Here is a 20198-nt window from a genome sequence, read left to right as displayed (position 1 = left end):
CCCTCCCGTAGCCCTGCTGAATTAGACTCTCCAGAGGTGGACCCTGGAAGCCGCGTGTTTAACAAACACTATAGGTGATTCTGACGCACACTCAAGTGTGAGAGCCCTGCTCAGGATCCATGAGTTAAGATCAAAGGGTAAACAAGAGGAGTGTGGGGCTGTCTTGAAGCAATTAAGTGGGCTGAAGCTCCACTTTAGTCACAAGATTACTTTGAATCCAGCACCCCAGGGAAGCACCTTGATTTCTGAAACCGCTAAGCTGTGCTTTGACTCAGAGGTCTAGCACCAGTTGTAATTACATGATCTTCTGGTTTCACTCTGCTTTGTCTGTGAATGGAATCATCTCGTTTTATGACAGTTCATATACATTTTATATTTAGAAAACAATATAACCCTCACCTCTCTTCCATGGTCCCCCATACTTTCATCAAATCTCACATCTCTGCCTTTCTCATAAAGAAAAAGAAGGGAGACCCCTAAACGGCCACCTCCCACAGCCATGTCACTCAGGCTTCTGCTCAGTGGCAGGGTGTTCTCTGAATCAGAAATAACAAAACCACCTTATTTAAGGAGAACAGAAACTCCATGATATTACCAAAAAGACGGGTGTTCTTAAAGATTTTTAAGTGACTGCACAAATATTCTGAGTTATTAGCAAATGTAGGCTTTTTGGTGAAAACAAAACTACTTTGACAATTATAATAATGGTGCCATTTAGGTGGTTCTTCCCCCTGGAGAATACCCTACTCCAATGAGAGAGAACTTAGGAGTTTGCAAAGAATCTGCTGGGATGACCTTTCCAGAAGAAACCATCTAGTGTGGATGTTCACTAGTCTCCTGCATATGGCTTTTTCAGCAATGGGTGGACATATCTGAGACACAGAACTAAAGGAGTTGAAAGGAGACAGAGGTTTTTGTTCTAAATGATTAGAAATAAGGTGCTATTACAGAGTGGATACTCAAAAAAAAAAGATAAAGAATGAATGAATGAATGAATGAATAAAGTGTCCCTTCAAAAGAAAAGACAAAACAAAAAATGTATAGAAGGAAGGAACAAAAGGAAAGAGGGAGGAAAAGAGGAAGGAAGTCCCTAATTCCATTACCTTGAAGACACCATTGTAAGAGGAAATGCGGAAAAAAGATGGATTTCAAGAGCATGATATACTGGAAGAGCCCAAGAGAGGGACAGTCTGTTCACTTCTCCATATCTAATGGGTTGGAAGAGCAAGCAGCTTCCTCATGCCCTGAAAGAAAGCTTCTGAGAAGCAGCTATGCCAAGAATATATGGCTCTTTAAATTTTGCTGTTCAACCTGTAGATAGCAGCCACATTAATGAAGGAATTTATCAAACTTAATCATGTTAATCCCCCCATCTAACACAGAATGGAATGAGTACCTTCTTTCCAAGAGAGATAGGCGTCCTCCAATCTTCCCAATGCTCAGATCCTGCCTATAGTGGATCACCTCCAAGTCTCCAGATGAAAAAAAAATTAAAAAATAAAAGCTGAGTAAATAACCTACTAAGTGGGAAAGAAGATTGTTGTTGAAAAAAAGCACCCATCTCCCTGGGTCATTGGCCACATCCATCTGGCCGTCCAGAAGAGAACTGAGGTAAGCCCATCCCTTCATTAAGCAACATTTTCTACAGGTAGTTGTATAATTCAGACATTCCATGGAGTCAAAAAGCGGGTGCGGGGGGGGGGGGGGCAGAAAAAGTCAGATGAGACATATTATGTGTCACTGTCCTCCTTTCCCCTTGACTCAGTCCTCCAAGAGAAAAAGAAGCTTAAAAGGTGAATAATATAAAAACCTTGGAGTTGAGACAGATTTCTAGTCCGGAAACAAAAGCACGACTGCTGTAATTAAAATTGTTCTCTAACACAGAGGAAACACAGCCCAGCGCTGCCAACGGGCAGCCCCAGCTGACCACAGGAGTTAACAATATTGAGTGCTTACTATACTAGCTAAGCATATACATGCATTATCTCTTTTGAAAATTGTATTTGGAACGAACATTTATTACTTTCACGCCTAGAACACAAAATCTATGATAAAGCTTATCATTTTCAAAGGAATTATTTCACCAAATGATAGCTATTTTATCAGCTGTTTTGAAAACCCTGATTTTTTTTTTTTCAATCTTGGCTCAGAAACAAGCCAACAGAACATAACACAGTCCTCTAAACCCCACCTCGAAGTTGTCATTGTCTCAATCTCATGCTCTCATTTGCAAAGCCAGCCTTTACATAAAAGGCCAACCTCCATGGGTGTGGCTGGCATGTCCAGACAGGAGATGTGCACATTTTTTTTTGGAGATCAGCATTTGGGGCAACCTCAGAGCAGTGTGGTTAGTGTCCTAGATCTCTGGATGAAAACTGAGTTTCTGAGTAAACTGAATAAGAGAATATGTGGGAGCAAAAAAAAAAGGAAGAACCTGACCACAGTTTAGCATGGAATGACTGTGAAGTCTGGAAGCCAGGAGGCAGGAGCCACATAGTGTGACAGTGTAGACCATGAAAGAGCCCCATTTGGGTGTTCCCAGTGTGCCCATTGGTATACTGGGAAAACTAGGAAAGCCTATTGCAGCGCCACATAATACCAGCTCAGGACAACTGCCCCAAAAGCGGCCCAGGAAGCAGCTTACACAGTTGGCAATCCTGAAACAAATACTACTCACAAATGCAATGCCAGTTAGGACATTTTGCTAGGAGCAAATGTGATCCTTCTTGCGATTAGTTCAGAAACTTACCTTCCAGAGATTAAGGGAAATCAGCTCTGCCGATGCCGGAGGCTGTTGCAGAAAGAAAAATGCCCAAGCTTTGGAGAGAAAGTTGTACATACACTTGACCTAGTTACAATCTTCCTTGCTCCTTTTTCCCCGCCTGTTCAGGAGCCTCTTTCCTGACTTGAAAGTATTTTTTCCTTGGCAATGGGATTTTTCATTTTAGAGTTAGGTTACATTCAGTTTAATTTTCTTTTATCCTATAATGTTTTTTTTTTCTTTAAAGAAATTCTGTGGAAATAAAAGTTGCCATTATAGAATATACAGAAAAATACAAAGAAAATTAAAATCACACCTAATCTTACCACCTGGATGATCACTGTTGACCTTTTTCTTTATTAATTTCAATTTAAAAAATTTTTCTTTTTGTTTGTTCCAAAATCGTTTGTGATCTGCTTTTTTCTTTTTCACTTATTATAATGGCATCCTATTCTCAAGCCATTCAATGTTCTTTGAAGACACATTTTTTCAAATGACTACATAATTACTATTCTTTTTCAGGCTTTGACATTCTGAGTGCAGTACATTAAATGGATATGAATTTTCCCATTTGTAATGTAACTTTGAGCCATTTGTATTTGATTGCACTCATTTTAATGTACTTCTCTAATGTGTTTCAAGATCAGTGACTTTAAGTGCTGCCAATTAAATTTAAAACACCAAGACAAAGAACATGAGGAAAGATTTATTGATGGTATAAACTACTAAAGAAATCTAAGCCAGCTGTATTTTCTCAAAACAGCCATTTATATCTATGATGAAATGAAGCTCACCTCCTCTGATAAGAGGTTGCTTGTTTCTTATGATTTTAGGTGTTCCAATAGGCTGGCTTAGTTATGTTGTCACCTGTGATGACACTGTGTCCTCAGCTATCAGCCATTCATTTGGCAAACATCAGAAATCTTTTATATGGTTAGTTGGTACTGGTATGCCTCCTTTTATTGTGCTTTGCTTTACTGTACTTCACAGATGTTGCATTTTTTTATAAATTGAAAGCAAGACCCTCCACCAGCAAAAAGATTACAACTCACTTTATTGCAATATTGCTTTAGTGTGCCGGTGTGGAACTGAACCCACAATATCTCCAAGGTATGCCTGTTTTTGTTAGCGTCACACCATCTGGTCATTTAGAAAACTCTGGATAATTGACTGCATGATCAGTAGGACTTATCTTTCCAAGAGCTATTATTCCCTATGTTTGATTCTCAATGTGTGGTTTCAACCTGGTTGTTTGGGGCTCTCAAAAACATTCTCCCAAAGAAGCAAGCTCTAAGTGGTAAAGAGCTGACAAGCAACGTGAGGCATAATCTGCTAATTATTTTAGGCATGTAACTGAATAACGAGACTGGGAGAAAATTACCTCAGAGTACTCTGGTGTGAACAGTGACTTTCTTTCACCCCAGCTACCCAGCAGCAGGGGTAAGGATTCCAAAGGGCAATCTTGGAACACTCAAAGGAGCAGAGTCATGACAGAAAGGTTTGAGGGCTCCAGGGAAATTTGTCTCCTCGGAACCTTCTTAATGTGGGTCAGCTTCGAGAAACTCTGTTCTGAGCACCTCAAGGTTGGTCTACCTGTTTCAATTTTCTACCTTCACCACTTTTGACACCACTCAAGCTTTGCCCCCTACTCTAGTCCACTTTCCAAATTCTCTTAAGCCTTCCTTTTCCTATAGAAGTCAAAATCTTTTTTGAGGTTTTCTAGGAGTTGGTGTTGCTAGGAATACTAAGAAAAAGAAAGTTAAATGCTCCCCGCTAAATCCATCCATAATTGTAATAGTCTATAGTGAGAGATAAGAGTGGCAGTAAGGGAATACGATGGGTTTAGAGTACAAAGAGGTCTAAAAAAAAAACGCATCTACATTTTAGAAGAGCATTCAATTCCAATAACTCCTCAGAACACTGGGACCCCTGGAGAGTAAGGAGGGAGAGTTAGAGGATAAGGAAGAGGCTAAAGATTCCTCCGTGAAGGACCTCATGAAAAGCAAAGAGAGAAAACCTGCAGGAGAATTAACCTCCTGTCCTCTTTTCTTCCCTTTTGCTATTATCATTTCCACCACTTATGCGGATGAGAAATAGGGTACATTAAGAAAGGAATGAATGTTTCCTAAGTTCTTACCAAGGTGTAGGCACTGGGCTTTTACAAAGAGGAAACTGAAACTCGGGTTTAACGAGAAACAAAGACAAAGGGAAACAGGAAGAGGGTACAGTTCTTAGCAGGAGCAAAGCCAACAAAAGCAAGTTGGAGGACAGAAGAAAGTCCCCAAAAGTGTGAACTAAGAGGGGAAAATAGCCCTCTGTTTCCTGACTGCCATTCTCTGATGCCTGACTAGAATGGGGCAGCCATTCCAAAGACTGTTCCTACATATGGGATGGAGGCAGGGCATGCATCTGTAGATTGTGGCTGTATTCTGATTTTCATTCAGGTGTTCTAGCATCATGTACACACCACCATAACATGTTTCAGTTTCTACCAAAACAAAAGAGGCTCAGAAGAAATTATTTACAGTTAACTATTTCCAGACAGGTAGTCCCTCCCCAACCTGCAGTGTCAAGCTCTGAATTTGGTTCCAAGATCCCACTTGAGTCTACAGTCTTTAATGCCGGAAACAAGTCATGATGTAAACATAAATTCCATTATTTTCAAATTGGATGGTACATGCTTTACTTTCAGTTGTTCTTACATGAACTTAACAGAAATTTTTTCCCCTTTTGTGGGGGTCACCCAATTCTAAATTTCATTTCTGCTTTCTTTACCCTTTAGCTGGTTACATCAGTTTTTTTCAATGTTTTAAGCTTATTCATTCTAAAGTCTTTCAATAAATCTAAGTTGTAGACTCTTTTCCTATTATCTCTAGCAAATTTATTTTTCCTATGGTAATTTTAAAGCTTTATCATCTAATTTTAATGAATCATTTAGCATTTGTTGTTATTCTCATTGATGGATCATATAAACAACAAATAAAAAATCATTCCTAAGCAAAAAAAAAAAAAAAAAGAAAGAAAGAAAGAAAGAAAGAAAGAAAGAAAGAAAGAAAGAAAGAAAGAAAGAAAGAAAGAAAATTCCTAAGCAAAGGAGATGGATTAGAAAGTTCAGGCAAGAACTGATATCTTGATAAATATTCTCTCATACTTAGTAAATTCCATATCATTGCTTAGTTCAGAACTTGGCATTACAAATGTAGAAACAAAAATATGAACATTCCTGGGAGAGTCTTATTTTTAAAAGAGCAGGAAAACTCTTGACAGTCATGCGAAGAGGTCCAGACCCTTTCACAGAGAATCAGGAGGACAGTGTAGTTCTCACTAGCCCCAAAGCCAACAAAAAGGGACATCTCAGAAGAGTTCTAGGACTGCTATAAAGCAAAAATTGTTTGAGCTTCTTCCTATGCCCACTGTCCCCTCAGCGTAGAATATAAGCAACTGCATCATTAGCAACACATCAACTAGAAGTTCTGTGCAACGATACACATTGGACATTATACACATTGGACATTATACACATTGGACATTATACACATCGGACATTATACAATATACATTGAACATTAAAGCTGAAGGACAGCAGGATCTAGCTCCCCTGGCTAGAGCCATGCCAAATCCCAGATGCAAAGCAAGATTTTCTTCACTATTCTGATGGGACACAAGATGTTGCTGAGATTTAGAGTTCAATTTTTATAGGCACTTTCCTTTTGCCTTCAGAATTATTTTATGCACACATGATATGGTCCCTTAATTCCTATAGGCAAATTTACTTCCTAAAAAATAAGTCAAAAAGTCAAAGAAGACTAAAAGACTCAAAAACTTCGGTCCAGAAACTTCTGAAGACTTTGGATTTGATTTATATTTTTTGTGCCTTTGAGTTATTATTCATGTGGGTTGGGTTACCGTAGATAAAGAGAACTTGATCTTAAAATTGGATGAATGGGAAATCATGATGAGTCAATGCATTTATAGCATATGGGCATAGCCTAATAATGCACCGTTGCTTTATTTTCACTATTCAATCACTAATAATTATCTCTTAAAATGATAAACCCTAGCTTTGATGTGTGTATATTTATAAAATACAATTTCAACAACTGTAGTTTTCCTTTGTAAAACATTTTTTTCAAGTGATATTTCTCAAATGAGCCTGCTCTGTTTTTTAGTATTCTGTTCCATTATTGTTTCCCCTTATTTTATTCATTTAATTATTTTAAACATATAGTATTCTAAATTTCATATTTACACCTTTCATGTGTGTATATTTACAAAATACAATTTCAACAACTGTAGTTTTCCTTGTAAAACATTTTTTTCAAGTGATACTTCTCAAACGAGCCTTATAAATTTTCCTTATTTTTGTTCTATCGTTTCATTCTACGGCATGTGGTGTGTGTGTGTGTGTGTGAGAGAGAGAGAGAGAGAGAGAGAGAGAGAATTGTGTATGCTATGAATTGTAGAAATGTACTTAGAGAATGATTTTAAGTTTTCCTATGAAGGAACCCCCGGGCGTTAATTAGTTCACAGTCAGTTTCTACATTAATTTTTCAGTTTGGGATTCCCCAAGATTCAGGTAGAGTAAATTTAGATTCCACACCCATGCATAGCATACTCATGGAGTTTCAATTTATCATGGGAGGTAATTTTTCCACCAGAACCCAGGCAGGGTACTCATGAGCTTCTTTGGAGCTTCCCTGGGCCAGTGAAGAGTTTTTAAAGTTCATCTTTTATTGAATGAGCAAATATCCATTATTCTGCCTTTATGCTGGATGTCAGCAGCCTTCAGTAACCCAAGGACATATTTTTAGACATTGAAACCATTCCATCTACCTAGGCATTTGGGGCATATATCAAAGTTTAATTCTCTCTTAGGCCAGGGTCACATCTGCTCATGAACTTATCACTCTTGTGTTGAGTTCCCTCTTTGTTTCTGATACTTGGACATTTCCCTTTTTTCCTTTTGAGATAGTTTTCTATTTTTAATATTTTATATTTTTTAATTCATTATTTCTATGTGCTTGTTACATGTGGGGCTTCCACAATAATTTATAGTCTGCCATGTTTCTGGGACCAAAAATCCAAAGAACTTTTATATAATCTCTCATTTATTCACCAGGACAATGAGATCAATAAAATTTTACAAATGAGGAAATAGAAGCTCAGACATTTTAAACCACAGAGCTAGTGTGTGATGAAGCAAGGCTGTATGACATCTAGACCTGTATTCTTTCCATTCATCTAGAGATTCCTAAACACGGGTCCTTCAATTCTTTTGGCACTAGGCATTATCTTCAGGCTAAATAAACAATGTCTTAACCTATATATTCTGTTAGTTTCAAATGTATCTAGATTTTGTGATTAATAAAATGTAACTTTATGTAAAAGTAAAACTACCAGCAATTCCACTTCTTGGTACCTACCTCAGAAAACCACTGGCCACACACAGTCCTAAGTGAATATATATATATATATATATATATATATATATATATATATATATATGTGTATGTGTATGTGTATGTATATGTATATGTATATGTATATGTATATGTGTATATATATGTATATATGTATATATATAATACAAAGGATGTTTTTTTGCAACACCTTTTATAGGAGCAAAAATGTGAGGGAAAATGTAAACAATTAACAGTAGGGCAATGGATAAATAAACTCAGCATTACACAGGGGTTAGAAAGAGTAAGTGGGGCTCTCTATGAACTGATAAGAAATGACTTGCAAGACATAGTCTTGAGTTGCAGCGTAATACATTCAGGATGATATAGTTTGTGTTAAAAATACATATATCACACATGAAAAAGCAGTACCACATAGTTTTATAGATGCATACCTATGTATATGAGAGCAGAGAAAAGGTATGGATGGACACAAGCTATAGTACTAATAGCAGTTCCCTCCAGGAGGAGCCTGGAATTGGAGCTCAGGTCAAGAGATGAGAAGGAGGTTCCAGATTATGGGTTGCATTTAATTTATTCAATGAAAAGGTAGGCATATACTAATTGTATAACTAAAATTTAATAATGAGTTATATTTAAGTACATTTAAATAGAGACCATGTAACTGAATTCACAACAGTTCTCTTTTTTTATATTATGTAATTTCTCGATCAACAGATAGTAAAAAAGACATATGTTACTCTGTGAAAATTGTTGAGGCACAATGGGCCTTATAATCATGTAACTGGTGACCTCTGTCCTTAGCCACATGCCTCTTTGTGTAATTAATGGCTATGTTGGTGAGGTTGGTAAAGCAATCTGGCATTTTGCGAATCTGTAAATCCTGGATGCATGAGGTCCATGACTAAGCTGGTATGTTACACTAAGGTGAGCATTAAGTAGGAAAGTGTCATAGGGACCTGCTGCTGCCACAAAAGTTAATGTAAGAAAGATAATATAGCATAGGCTCTCACCATGAAAGCTGCCTTTACTTGCATGTCCAACTATAAAATGGACCCCATGCAAAGATTGAACAACCAAAAAAAAAAAAATTACATATTTCTTGTGTCTTTGTCACATATGATTTCCTCTTTGAAGATTAGGCTACTTGGTGTGGGATAGGCACCCCAGCTGTTTTTATTATCACTGAAAACACAGTGCTTATCTTTTCTTCCCCTTGGCTTCTTTGAGTTTTGCCTAAAAAAAAAAAAAAAAAATTGCCCAAACCTATTCAGACCTAGCTGTCCTTCTGGTAGGATTTCCTACAAGTACAGACTGAAGAACCTTTAAATTCAAATCATTTTTAGCTACTAATGACCCTGTGGTGTAGAGCCCAAGGAAAGGGATCGGGAGATGCATGGCCTTAAACAACCAGACACCAACTGTGAGATAGCCATGCACATGCCTAACCACACAAACTGCTGATAACCGGGTTCAGCCTCCATCAGTCCAGCAAATTTTCAGACCACTGTGAATGCACCTTTGCCAGGAGTGATAAAGGGACACAGCCAATGTGTACCTTTAAAATGGGAAATGTCTTTACAATGGGGAGGTCAAATTCTTCCACAACCACAAATCCATATAGACATCTGGAATTAGCCAGAAGAAAGGAGTTCTGCAATGCCAAGCTAAAGTATCCAGGTATAATTTGCAATGATCTATGAGCTCCTTTCTAGAGTACCAAGAGATCTCAGTGGCATGCAAAGTCTAGCCTGTCTGACAAGGCCTTGTGGAGAACCACTTCCCTTTTTGAATCAAACCATCTAAAAAAACAAAACAAAACATATCTATCACAATGTCAATGGGGAAGTAAAAACATTCTGAATATCAGAGCCTGTCAGTGAGACTTAGACCTATGTTGCTAAGCAACATCCCAACACACAGGATTTAGAGACGACAGTTCTTATTCAAAAGAAAGAAATAAACATGTTCAGATGTCATGGGAGGAATTTTCCAGATGCTGCTGTAGAAGATAATGTCCCATCACTTAAAAAAAAAAAAAAAAGAAATAACATTTCCAGGTACGTGAATTTTTTCATACAGATTTAAGCACTTTATTCAATTTCCAAATGAAGCAAAAGTCATTTTTCAGACATTGGTTGAAAAAAACAGACTCCAGAACCTTGTAGGAACATGAAAATGTGGGAGCTCTTTTTTTATGGAAGATGCATTAACTTTAGAAATGCCAACCAAGCAAAACCCTTAGCTGCTTTTTTCCCCCCAGTTTCTTCATAATAAGTACCACTGTGTACTTTGTCTACTCAAAGTTTAATGAGTTTTAATATTATCCCTCCAAGCAAAGGAGCGTCTTGTATCCACAGAAACATCCTTATTAATCTGAACAAAAGTATCTCCTTTAGTGTCCCCCACTAGATAAAGTCTTGGTTTAAAGGTTGCAATGAAATGTTGTATTGCGTAGGGAGTTGAACCTTGAGTTCTCATTCTTTCCATGTTGCTTAGTTCTCAGCCATACATTAAGATTTCCACCTGATGTCAAATGGGTTGGCACTTTTGGCAGATACGGCTAAGTATAAACTGGGAGTGACAATTAGGTCCAGGATTGCATTAAGAGCGTATGTCATCACACAAGTTAGAGACTAAGCATCACAGACGCTTATTGCTGCAAAGGTCCTTACAAATCTACTTAATTTTTCCATTTGACAGAGGAGGAAACAAATTATAATAACAATAGCTACCATCAAGGGAGCATTTTGCTTTAATGCATTCTCTCATTGAATTCTCAATGCTACCTTGTGAGAATACTTATATCAGTATCTGAGAATATAAGATATTATCATTATGCCGTTTAGAGATGAGGATATTGAGGCTGGAAAAGATTAAGGACTTCCTTTAGCTCTCCATTCAAATGCCACCTTATCTTTGAGGTGTTCCCTTTATAAAATAGTACCTCCTCCCAGTACTCCCTCTCCCCCTCATCTTGCTTTATTTTTCTCCCTGCCGCTTATTTCCATTACACATCATATATTTACATTTTTGTTGTCTATATGACACTTCTAGCATATAAACTTCATGGAGAAAGGTCTTTGCTTTGTTCTCTGCTATATTCCCAGCACAGAGCGTACCTGGAACATTGTTGGTGCCCAATAAATATTTGATGAATAAAGAAATTGTTTTAAAAACCTGCCCAAATCTACAAAGCTAGTTTTGGAGGACCTAGTATTTGGACGCAGGACTGTAACTCTCAAGCGCACACTTGTAACCATTTTGTTATTACTTGTGCTCACGTCATTTTTTCTTTCTAAAGAATTGGCTAAAAAAAAAAAAAGAAAGAACAAGATATTTTACATCAAGATATTTTGATATTTTGCAGGAATTCCAGGCCACCCTTAATTTTCGTGGTTACCTTTCTTGCTGTGACTCTGCTATGAGGATGCTTATTTGGAGGACACATATGCGAGGAAGCCTAGATGAGACTCTATGCTCAGCTAACTGCTTATGAAATCTCTCTAGGTCTCACTGCATCAACAATGAGCTTTCTTTCTGTTCCAGCTCTAACTCTCTTATTCTAAATTCTTAGAACAGATATTCAGAATATGCCAAAGAATTCCCAGTGACTCCAAATGATGGTAGACTCTTCCCAACCAAATTAATTTTCATTGAATTAAATTTTAAAATAATTACGTATATTATATCCCACATTCTGCCTTCCCAACCCCCTGCCAAAAAGAAAAAAAGAAAAACAAACAAAAAAACCTCTTGATAGAAAAGTCTGGAAGAAAATACAGAAAAATATTAACAGAGGTGGTCTTTGAGACCAGAGATGATTTTTTTCTTTTTATTATTCTGTATTTATCATGTTACTTTTATAATGGAAAAATACACTTTATTTTAAAAATAAATCTAAAAACAAAATAAAGACCTATCCTATATAACTTTTAGGAAAAAAAGAGTTTTATCAAGAAAGCAACATGATAGGCACTATATTATTCCTCAAAAAAAAAAAAAAGACTATCAGTTTTTGTTTTATATAGTTTAAAATCAGCAGGAGTACAAGATAAAAGATTTTGCTAGATTTTATTTCACTTTAAAGATGGGTTAGATTTAATGATAAGATAAGAAGACTCAGCCACCTACTGAGGTCCTTTATAACATTTACCTTTTCCATAGACACGCTATAACTGCTAGGTTTCATTCTCATTCAGATGAGTATATTCACATAAGAGTCAACATTGATTAAACCTTAGGGTTTTGATCAGAGGGTGGACACATTTCTAACGAATACAGGGTGGGTGGAATTTTCCCCCTTTCCTTTCTCCAGTTATGGTGTACCCCTGACCCTCTCACTCTCCTGGTCCCTGGATTTTCTTCCCAGTCTGATCATTTCTTCATCAATCAGTCCTCTCAGCCATGTCAACAGCTAACTTGATGGTGTCCATCCTCTCAGATTCAGCCACAGCGAACAACATGCCTGACAGGGAAGGGGCAAGAGGAAAGCACTCAGGCTCTTCTGCAGCCCCAGTTATTGACTCGTAAGAGTCTTGGTGTCACCTAGTCTTCCAAAAGCAATAGGGCAGTAATTAGCTTGGCTTGGCCAGGCAGCCAACCCCCAATAAAAGGCAATAAAAATGGAAATAAATGGAAAGACAAAAAATAAAAAAGGTTTACAAGTAACATACCTTCAAACATTTTATGATCATTTAAAATGAGAAGGTTTAGACTTTTAATTACATAATAGCCCAAGAAGCTACTTGTCTGGACAGAAGGCATACCAACTTCAAGCACCAGAGCGAGAGTGCCTAGGAGCAACTTGGGCACGGCAAGATGCAAATTATAAAATTTTTTATGGACAGTAATAATGTCTAAAATTCTCTGATCTTCCTCATGAATGTGCTTCCAGAGAGTAGTAAGTGTTCTGCTGTCCCAGAAAGCGAACAGGAGCGATAGCCTAGGAACCTCACAGACAAATAGCAGACAATTCTTTATCTTCATTGAAAGGAAGAATATTTATTTCTGGATTTTAGTACCCACTTCACAAACACCCTTGTTACATTTTCAGTAAATGTATGTACATATTTTTTCAGTATATATGTATTTTTATATATGTGTAAGTACACACACACACACACACACACACACACACACACACATATAAATAAACCAATCACAAAGCTAAACATAAACGTCATGTCAGTTTAGCATCAATGCTGGATTTCAACTTACTCAGATTTTTTTTCCACAGTCATCTTGACTTGCATTGTTTTGATGTAGAGCTGAACAAGACTTAGATGTTTCAAACTAGAAATGATAAAGTGGGGGTCTTGTCTCTCCACCACTGTGTGGTGCATCTCCAAATCTGTTTTCTCATCAGCAAAAAATGGTACCATTGTTATTGAGCATTGTGGTCCTGGTGGCATTGTCCCCATGGTCACATTTAAGCACGTGCTGCTACTGCAGTATCTTGAGCGGGTCATGACCAGTGACTTGTGCTGAGACCCTAATGCCAAGCCAAAGGGAAATGAGAGAGAACCAAGAAAGGAAGACCCAACGTTAAGGGAACGAGGCCAGGTAAAAAGTGAACCCCTAATGGAGGTGCCCAGCAGTACAAATTACAATGTGCAAAAGGATAAGGTGACCTCAAGCTCAGTGTAGACCAGTACGTATGGTGTTTTCAGCTGCTGAGTAGACACAGCACCTGGAGACCCCAAGCAGACAAGTATCAGCATACTAATTCTAGGATATCCTGGTTCAAAGTAGGATCCAGCCCAGTTCGCAGGCCATACTTCAAACCTAGTTCTCAAAGGAGAAAATGAAAGGCTAAGGAGAAAGTCCATAGCTCTAACATCAGTGCTCAGGCCCACCACCATCTTAGGGGCAGCGAGAGCCAGGAAGGCAGGAGGAACCAGAGCTGCTAATATGCTAATACCCTCCAAGATTTGACCAAGATTGACCCAAGATCCAAACCTGAGGGTGGAAGGTCCTTGATATTATAGCAGAGCTGGGGGCTGGGTGGCGGGGGTTGGGAAAGGGTGAGCGGGGGACTGAAGAAATCAGGGACTGAATTGAGATGCATAGAAATTCGTCAGAGAAGGTCTTCAGCACTCTGGCATGAACTGAAAGGCCCCATTGGAAAAGAAAACGTATTGAAATAACCATGCTACTTATTCAAATTTGACATCTACCCTAGCCTGAGAATTGGTAGGAAACTGCTTTGGGAACACAGGTCTGGGTACCATCTCCTTAGATCAAGAAGATTAGGGGCAAAGGCAACTATCTTCCAGGTTCTATGTGGAGCACCCCCTCCGAAGCCAGGAGAGAATAATACTCAACACAAAAAATTTTAACAAACTACCATTTTGACAGTTTTGAGCAAATCCAGTGGTTACATCTGCTCTTGGCCAGGAGTTTCCTAATCAGCTTCTGAATAAATGCTTAATTAGCATTATTTTTACTCCATCTGGGTCTGTGGCTAAAAGGTTAATGATATTTTCTTTTACAACATGAGGGGAATTTGGTGCCTTGGAAACAGATTGTCTAACCCAGACCATTGGCCAGTGGTTTTCAACTCAAGCTGCACATAGAATCATCTGGAAAGTTTTTTTAAAATACCAGTACCAGGGCTCCACCCTTGGAGACTCTGACTTAGTTTGTCTGGTCTATGCAATATGCCAGGGAACGTTTTAGAAGCCCCACAGGTGATGCTTCCTTCCAGCTCAGTTGAAAGAAGCACTTCTCAAACTCTAATGTGTATATTAATCCCTTGGGATCTTGCAAAACACGTAGATCCTGATCCAGTAGGTCTGGGCTGCAGCCTCAGATTCTGTGTTTTTAACTAGTTTCCAGATGATGCCCAAGCTGTTGGTCTGCAGGGCACAAATTGAGGTATTAGAAAATGGGGGGCGGGTCAGGAAAGAGGGTTCCACACTCTTTTCCTCCCAGGGATATCATCAGCAGGTGAGTCCTCCCTGACCAGGGAAGACACCACCCCCACCTCCAGGTCTGTGGCTCTTCCTTAGCCGTTTGTTAGGCTGAGCAGATGCTTCCAGAGCTCAAAATGACCTTCTGAGTTAGCTATAAAAATGAGCAATCATCCCAATCAATCAGGGCAACACTAATGGGAATGCAAGAGTGAGCAAATAAGAGTCAAGCAGTGAACTTTAAAAGAATGATTCTGCCTTTGTTTCGCTTTGGCTCTGTGCTTGTGGGGAAACTCCGTAGCAGAAGCTTGTGTGGCCCTAGCTTAGTCAGATGGCGAGCCCAGGCTGTGCCAAGGAACACTGGAGGAGGGCTCTGTTTATGCAGAGTGGCTCAGGAGGACTCACCGCCCCGTCCACAGAGCCCTGCAAACCTGAGCCTTGGTCACTTCAAGATGAGACTTTCTGAGGTCCTCATGCAGTGACTGCCACTCTCTCTGCCTTCACCTTCCTGACATACTGCTTTCCTGGTCTCTCTTCCCTGATCAACACGAACTCCACACTCTGTGTGACCTCCAGATCTGTGGGATTCTTCAGCTTACCTCCCAGGACATTCTTTTTTTCTCTCCTCCCAAGCTCATGGGCCATCTCCTCACCAGGGCTCTCAGCATGTCATCTCCCTACATAGCATAATCTCCCTTTCCTATTCCCAAATACTGAAGTTCTCGCACACTTCAAGGCTCAGCTCCAGTCCTGTCTTTCTTGTCAAGGCTTCCCTCACCCACCTGCCCCATGCCTTCCTTATAGAGCATTCCCTGCTGTCCGTGGTTTTACATGCCCTGTTGCTCCCCAGTTGTCATCTTTTCACATCATCTCTAACCACATCATGAACTTCTGGCTGGCAGTACTGTGCCTACACGTTCTTGTACTTCCTGTACCCAATACAGTTCTTTGTAAATAATAGAGGCTCAGTAAGATTGGTCATGCGTTTACCACAGAGCTCACAACAGTTGATGAAGCTGAGACTCCCAGAGGCAAGATTCTCAGGAGTTTCCACGCACAGACAAGACTTCCCACCACTAACAAAAGCATCCATCATCTCAATGCCTTGGATCCCTCTGTAACCCGGAGCTATTTGCCATTGTGTGGCACCCATCAGTTCCTGTTTTGGATTTCCTCAAAGCCCTATGCTTTATTCTCCAACAGCCCTCATGTCCAGGCCAACCCTCACGCTAGATAGAATGTACATCCAAGTCAATAACCTCCTCTTCGGACCCAATTTTCACTCCTTGTAAGGAATTCAAAGGTCTTTGCAGGATCAGGTCCTGCAAAGAGAAAAACAATAGGGTGTGGCCAGGAGAAAAGTAGAGACCCAGCCAAACAAATGTCTCCTGGAAAAACTACTCATCCAGGTAGAACAAACAGGTATGGCCACTCCACCAGCTCTGAGTAGAACTCTGTACCAGTGCAAGGCTGCAGATATACATGTAGGAACGCCATCCGATGCCATCTATCCGAAAACCACTATCAAACTTTCCTACAGGAGGAATACTTGTCCAAGAAAATAAACAAAAGCAGTACAGACTATGGACGTGATCATTAGAATGCACCATGGGATTGCTCGGGAAGCAGAACCTTGCAGAGGGGTCTAAGGAATGTCCTAGGGTACTGAAAGCCCTTGACAAACAACACAAGAGAGATGAACTGCATTTGCTACACATTTCTGATTCTCCCCCAGGGCTCGTTGCACAAAGTTCCCACTCCTTTCTCCCGTAGGACACTTGGCCAAAATGCTGCCCTTGGCTTCACACATGACCTGCTTTAGCCAGGTTGGCCTGGGGCACCAAGGCTGTTCTGAATCCTCCCCCACTGCCTTCAGGCTCCTCTTGCTTCATACTTCTTCCAGGTCCCAGGCCTCCTGTAGTACATAGAAGGGAGAGAGTTAAATTCAGTCAAGTTTAAGGAGGGAGGAGAAGACTTTGCAATTAAATTGCTAATTAAGGAAGTACCAACCTGAAGAAGCTAATTTGCACTGACCTACATAAAATATCTAGCAGCAGATCAGGCAGGAATTGAGGTACAGCCCTTTTATGTATCAGCCAACTGGCTTTCTTTCAGAGCAGCAGCTATCAATAATTCCATGCTGAGGACCATATGATAGGAAATCAACCACTGGCCCCTGGAATGCCAGCATTCCCCACTGCTCTGTTTTCCCAGTTGTCAGCTCTGTTTATAAATTGTCCATTTATAGCAAATCCAGCACCTGCTATGAACACCTCATCCTGCCAAGTGTCGGGGTGCATCTCAGAAAGAGCCACTGTAGACTTTTTCAGTTCCTTTTAACCTTTTCCCAACCCTGGAGCTTTAAAATTTGCATAGGAATTCTGAGGGAGGGCATATTTTGTACAGAAAAGGCTAGATAGTCTATTAAAAGGTAGCATTTTGCTCCACTTAAAAAAGAAAAAAAAAGAGCGAATTATCACTCTCTTGGGAGACTCAATGCTCTCTTTCTGAACAAGTCTGACATTTAAAATAACACCTAAAATATTCAGCTGGGTAAAAAGGCTCTGAAGAAAAGTTAAAGGAGGCTTTCTTTTTCACTCTATTATATAGCTTTTTAGCTCACTGTCAATACTGCCACTTAGCAGATAATTTTGCTTGCTCCCCAAAACCATTATGTAAAATATATTTAAAGACCTTCTCAGTGCTGGAAACCCAATATATGACCTAGATTTGGTTTGTTTGTTTTTTCTTTCTTACCAAGTGTTCATTTGCAAAGTGCCTAGAATTAATTCTCAAAGTTCCACCCCTCCCCTAAATTGCAATATACTTCTATCTGTTTAGTTCTTTGCAAAACAAAATAAAATCAATGACATGCATAGAATATTCACAGGGTGTGGGTTCATGGTTTCTAGAGGGTTGTGAAGGTCAAACCAGATGCTATGATGGACAGATATTTGCAAGTAACCTTGGGGAGGCGGGGCAACCCATTGATGCTTCTTCAGTTTACACCTTCCCACAATAATCCTTCTCAAGTATAAGACTGTCACCCTTTTTTAAAGCCATCAAGGAAACCCTGATTAAGATTATTAAGACCATGGGGCAGGGGCAGCTGGGCTGAGGGGGCTGCATTCCTGATCCCCAGCTCTGAATTCAGCCAAGTGACCGATCCCATATTTTTATGGGAGGACTCAAGGGCTTAATAGTTCTTAAAAAAAAAAAAAATAAATAAAAAGTTGAGATATCTGGATCTGGATATAAAAGACAACCCATGCAAGGTTGTTATTAGTATTAGTGGGCCAGCAAAGTTAGGTGGTCTGAGATCAGGAAAAACAGAAGCGATTTAACAAATAGAATTAGAGAGCATGCAATTGAACACCCATGAAATTTAAAATGCTTGCTCTCGGCAATGTGCTTTCCTTTTCATGGGCCAGGTCCTCAGCATTCCAGGCTGGGGCAGTTTGTAGCTTTTTGTTGCAGTTTATATAGATTAAGCTAATCTTAGATTACACAGGCGTCCATTATTTCTTTCCAAAATGGAATTGTGCTTAATCAGTCACATGCTACTCCAATGCAAATCATTCTTGCTTACTTTTTGGTCATTCGATGGCCATCTGTTCACCAACCTGGATTCTTTCACTCATCACAGAAGTCAGGCTCCATTACTTGAGATGATCTCTGAGATGCCTCTGCTGAAGACAGGAATGTGCAAATTAGGAGACTCCAAAACAGTTTGAAAACTCAATGACTCCTTCCCATAAATCTGTGTCCTTAATATTAAAAATCATTTGGAGGTGCTGAAATGAAAAGAGAACTGATAGCTACAGAAAACAGCAGCCCTACTCTTTTCGGGGCATGGATTCGTAGTGGAGAGGGGCTATGCAGATCTAAATCCATATTCTGCTACCAAAAATAGAAAAGAGGAAATCTTTGAAGCCAAAGAAGGCTTCATGGGCAGGAAGCAATGCTCAAGTGGCAGTTTTGTGCTGCCTTTTTTCCTCCCCCGTGGCTTTCACATTCATCCTGTTAAAAAGATAGCTTTCAAAGACTTCCCTTCAACCGAGACTCGAGACTCGTAGGCCCTCACAGCCGATCCTTTCCATAGCAGCTCGGGGGCCTGGCACTGCACATCGCTTCCACACAGCCCTTGGGTTTGGTGTTATTTTCCCCCCATGGATCATTTCAATCTGTTTAAGGCTGAACAGTGAACTCTTCATACACCATGTTACACAGACAGCCCTCAGTAGGAAATGGTTGGCTGAGCAAACATTTGTTTCCTGTTTTGCTTTTGATAATTTTACATTTCAACTCAACCTAGCTTTCATCCTTTCAATTTTTTTTTATAGTCATGAAAATCAATGCACCAAACAAGTGAAGTTTGTTTTCTTTCAGGTGCTTTGAATGACACCAGAAAAACGTACACTTGAATCTATCACATAAAAATTATTCGAGTTAGAAGAGGTTCTGTGGAAACAAGAGGGTGAGTGATCTTTGGAATGGCCTATGGGACAGCTGGAGAGGCACAGAGGGTGAGAGACTGACTAAAAGAAGATCAGGTTGATGGGTGGTGACGAGGCAGCTTAAAGGCCCAAGAATGGAAAATAGGATATGGAGGAGAATGTAGATTAGGAAGACGGCAGAGTCTTTGCTCGTCATACAGCACCTTTTGTAATTTAGGGAAAGGCACCCCTTCTCTTGAGCACACACAATCCTGCTCATGGCCAGATTTCAGCCCTCACTCTTCTCTGTGGCCAGGTGCCCTTCTGCAGGGCACAGCCTGCACCATACCGTATGTGGGGCTTGGGGAAAAAATGTAAGAGATTGAAAGGTCCAAAAGGGGAACTTGAAAAGAACTGGCAAAAAAAAAAACAGTCAGTCACAAATACTTCTGGTAGCATACAGGAAATCCTGTTTTGAGTCATACAACTTTGCTGGCAAGTGGGGGTAGGGGGAGAATGATTGGCAAAATTTATTTCTCCAAACTAGTTAAATCAAAACACCCCAGTGGAAGATTTAACTTTTTTCATGCTTCATATGATGGATGAATTGTTCATTTTAAGAGAGCTTTATGTTCATAACACCTAATGAATAACTTCCAGGATTAAT

General features: G+C 39.6%; 2 long non-coding RNA genes across 3 annotated transcripts in view; both read right to left on the bottom strand.

The window, feature by feature from the left end:
- Window positions 1-2988, bottom strand: part of LOC109453347 (uncharacterized) — a 67998-nt gene extending 65010 nt beyond the window's left edge. The window contains exons 1-2 of one of the 2 annotated variants that reach the window (XR_002138267.2): window positions 2750-2988; window positions 1397-1472 (exon numbers count right to left, since the gene is read on the bottom strand). This is a non-coding gene — a long non-coding RNA (uncharacterized LOC109453347). The remainder of the gene's footprint in view (window positions 1-1396; window positions 1473-2749) is intronic. The other variant, XR_012495138.1, reaches the window with a different exon arrangement.
- Window positions 2989-12197: 9209 nt separating this feature from the next.
- LOC141570706 (uncharacterized) lies at window positions 12198-19873 on the bottom strand. Its single transcript, XR_012495137.1, has 3 exons — window positions 19756-19873; window positions 18685-18784; window positions 12198-17010 (listed from the first exon to the last, which is right to left on the bottom strand). It is a non-coding gene; the product is annotated as an uncharacterized LOC141570706 (long non-coding RNA).
- Between the last annotated feature and the right edge of the window lie 325 nt (window positions 19874-20198).

This window comes from Rhinolophus sinicus, linkage group LG03 (genome assembly GCF_036562045.2).
Source record: "Rhinolophus sinicus isolate RSC01 linkage group LG03, ASM3656204v1, whole genome shotgun sequence".
Taxonomy (NCBI): Eukaryota; Metazoa; Chordata; class Mammalia; order Chiroptera; family Rhinolophidae; genus Rhinolophus; species Rhinolophus sinicus.
The sequence above is the reverse complement of the archived record's forward strand: the minus strand, read 5'-3'. Positions and strand labels throughout refer to the sequence as shown.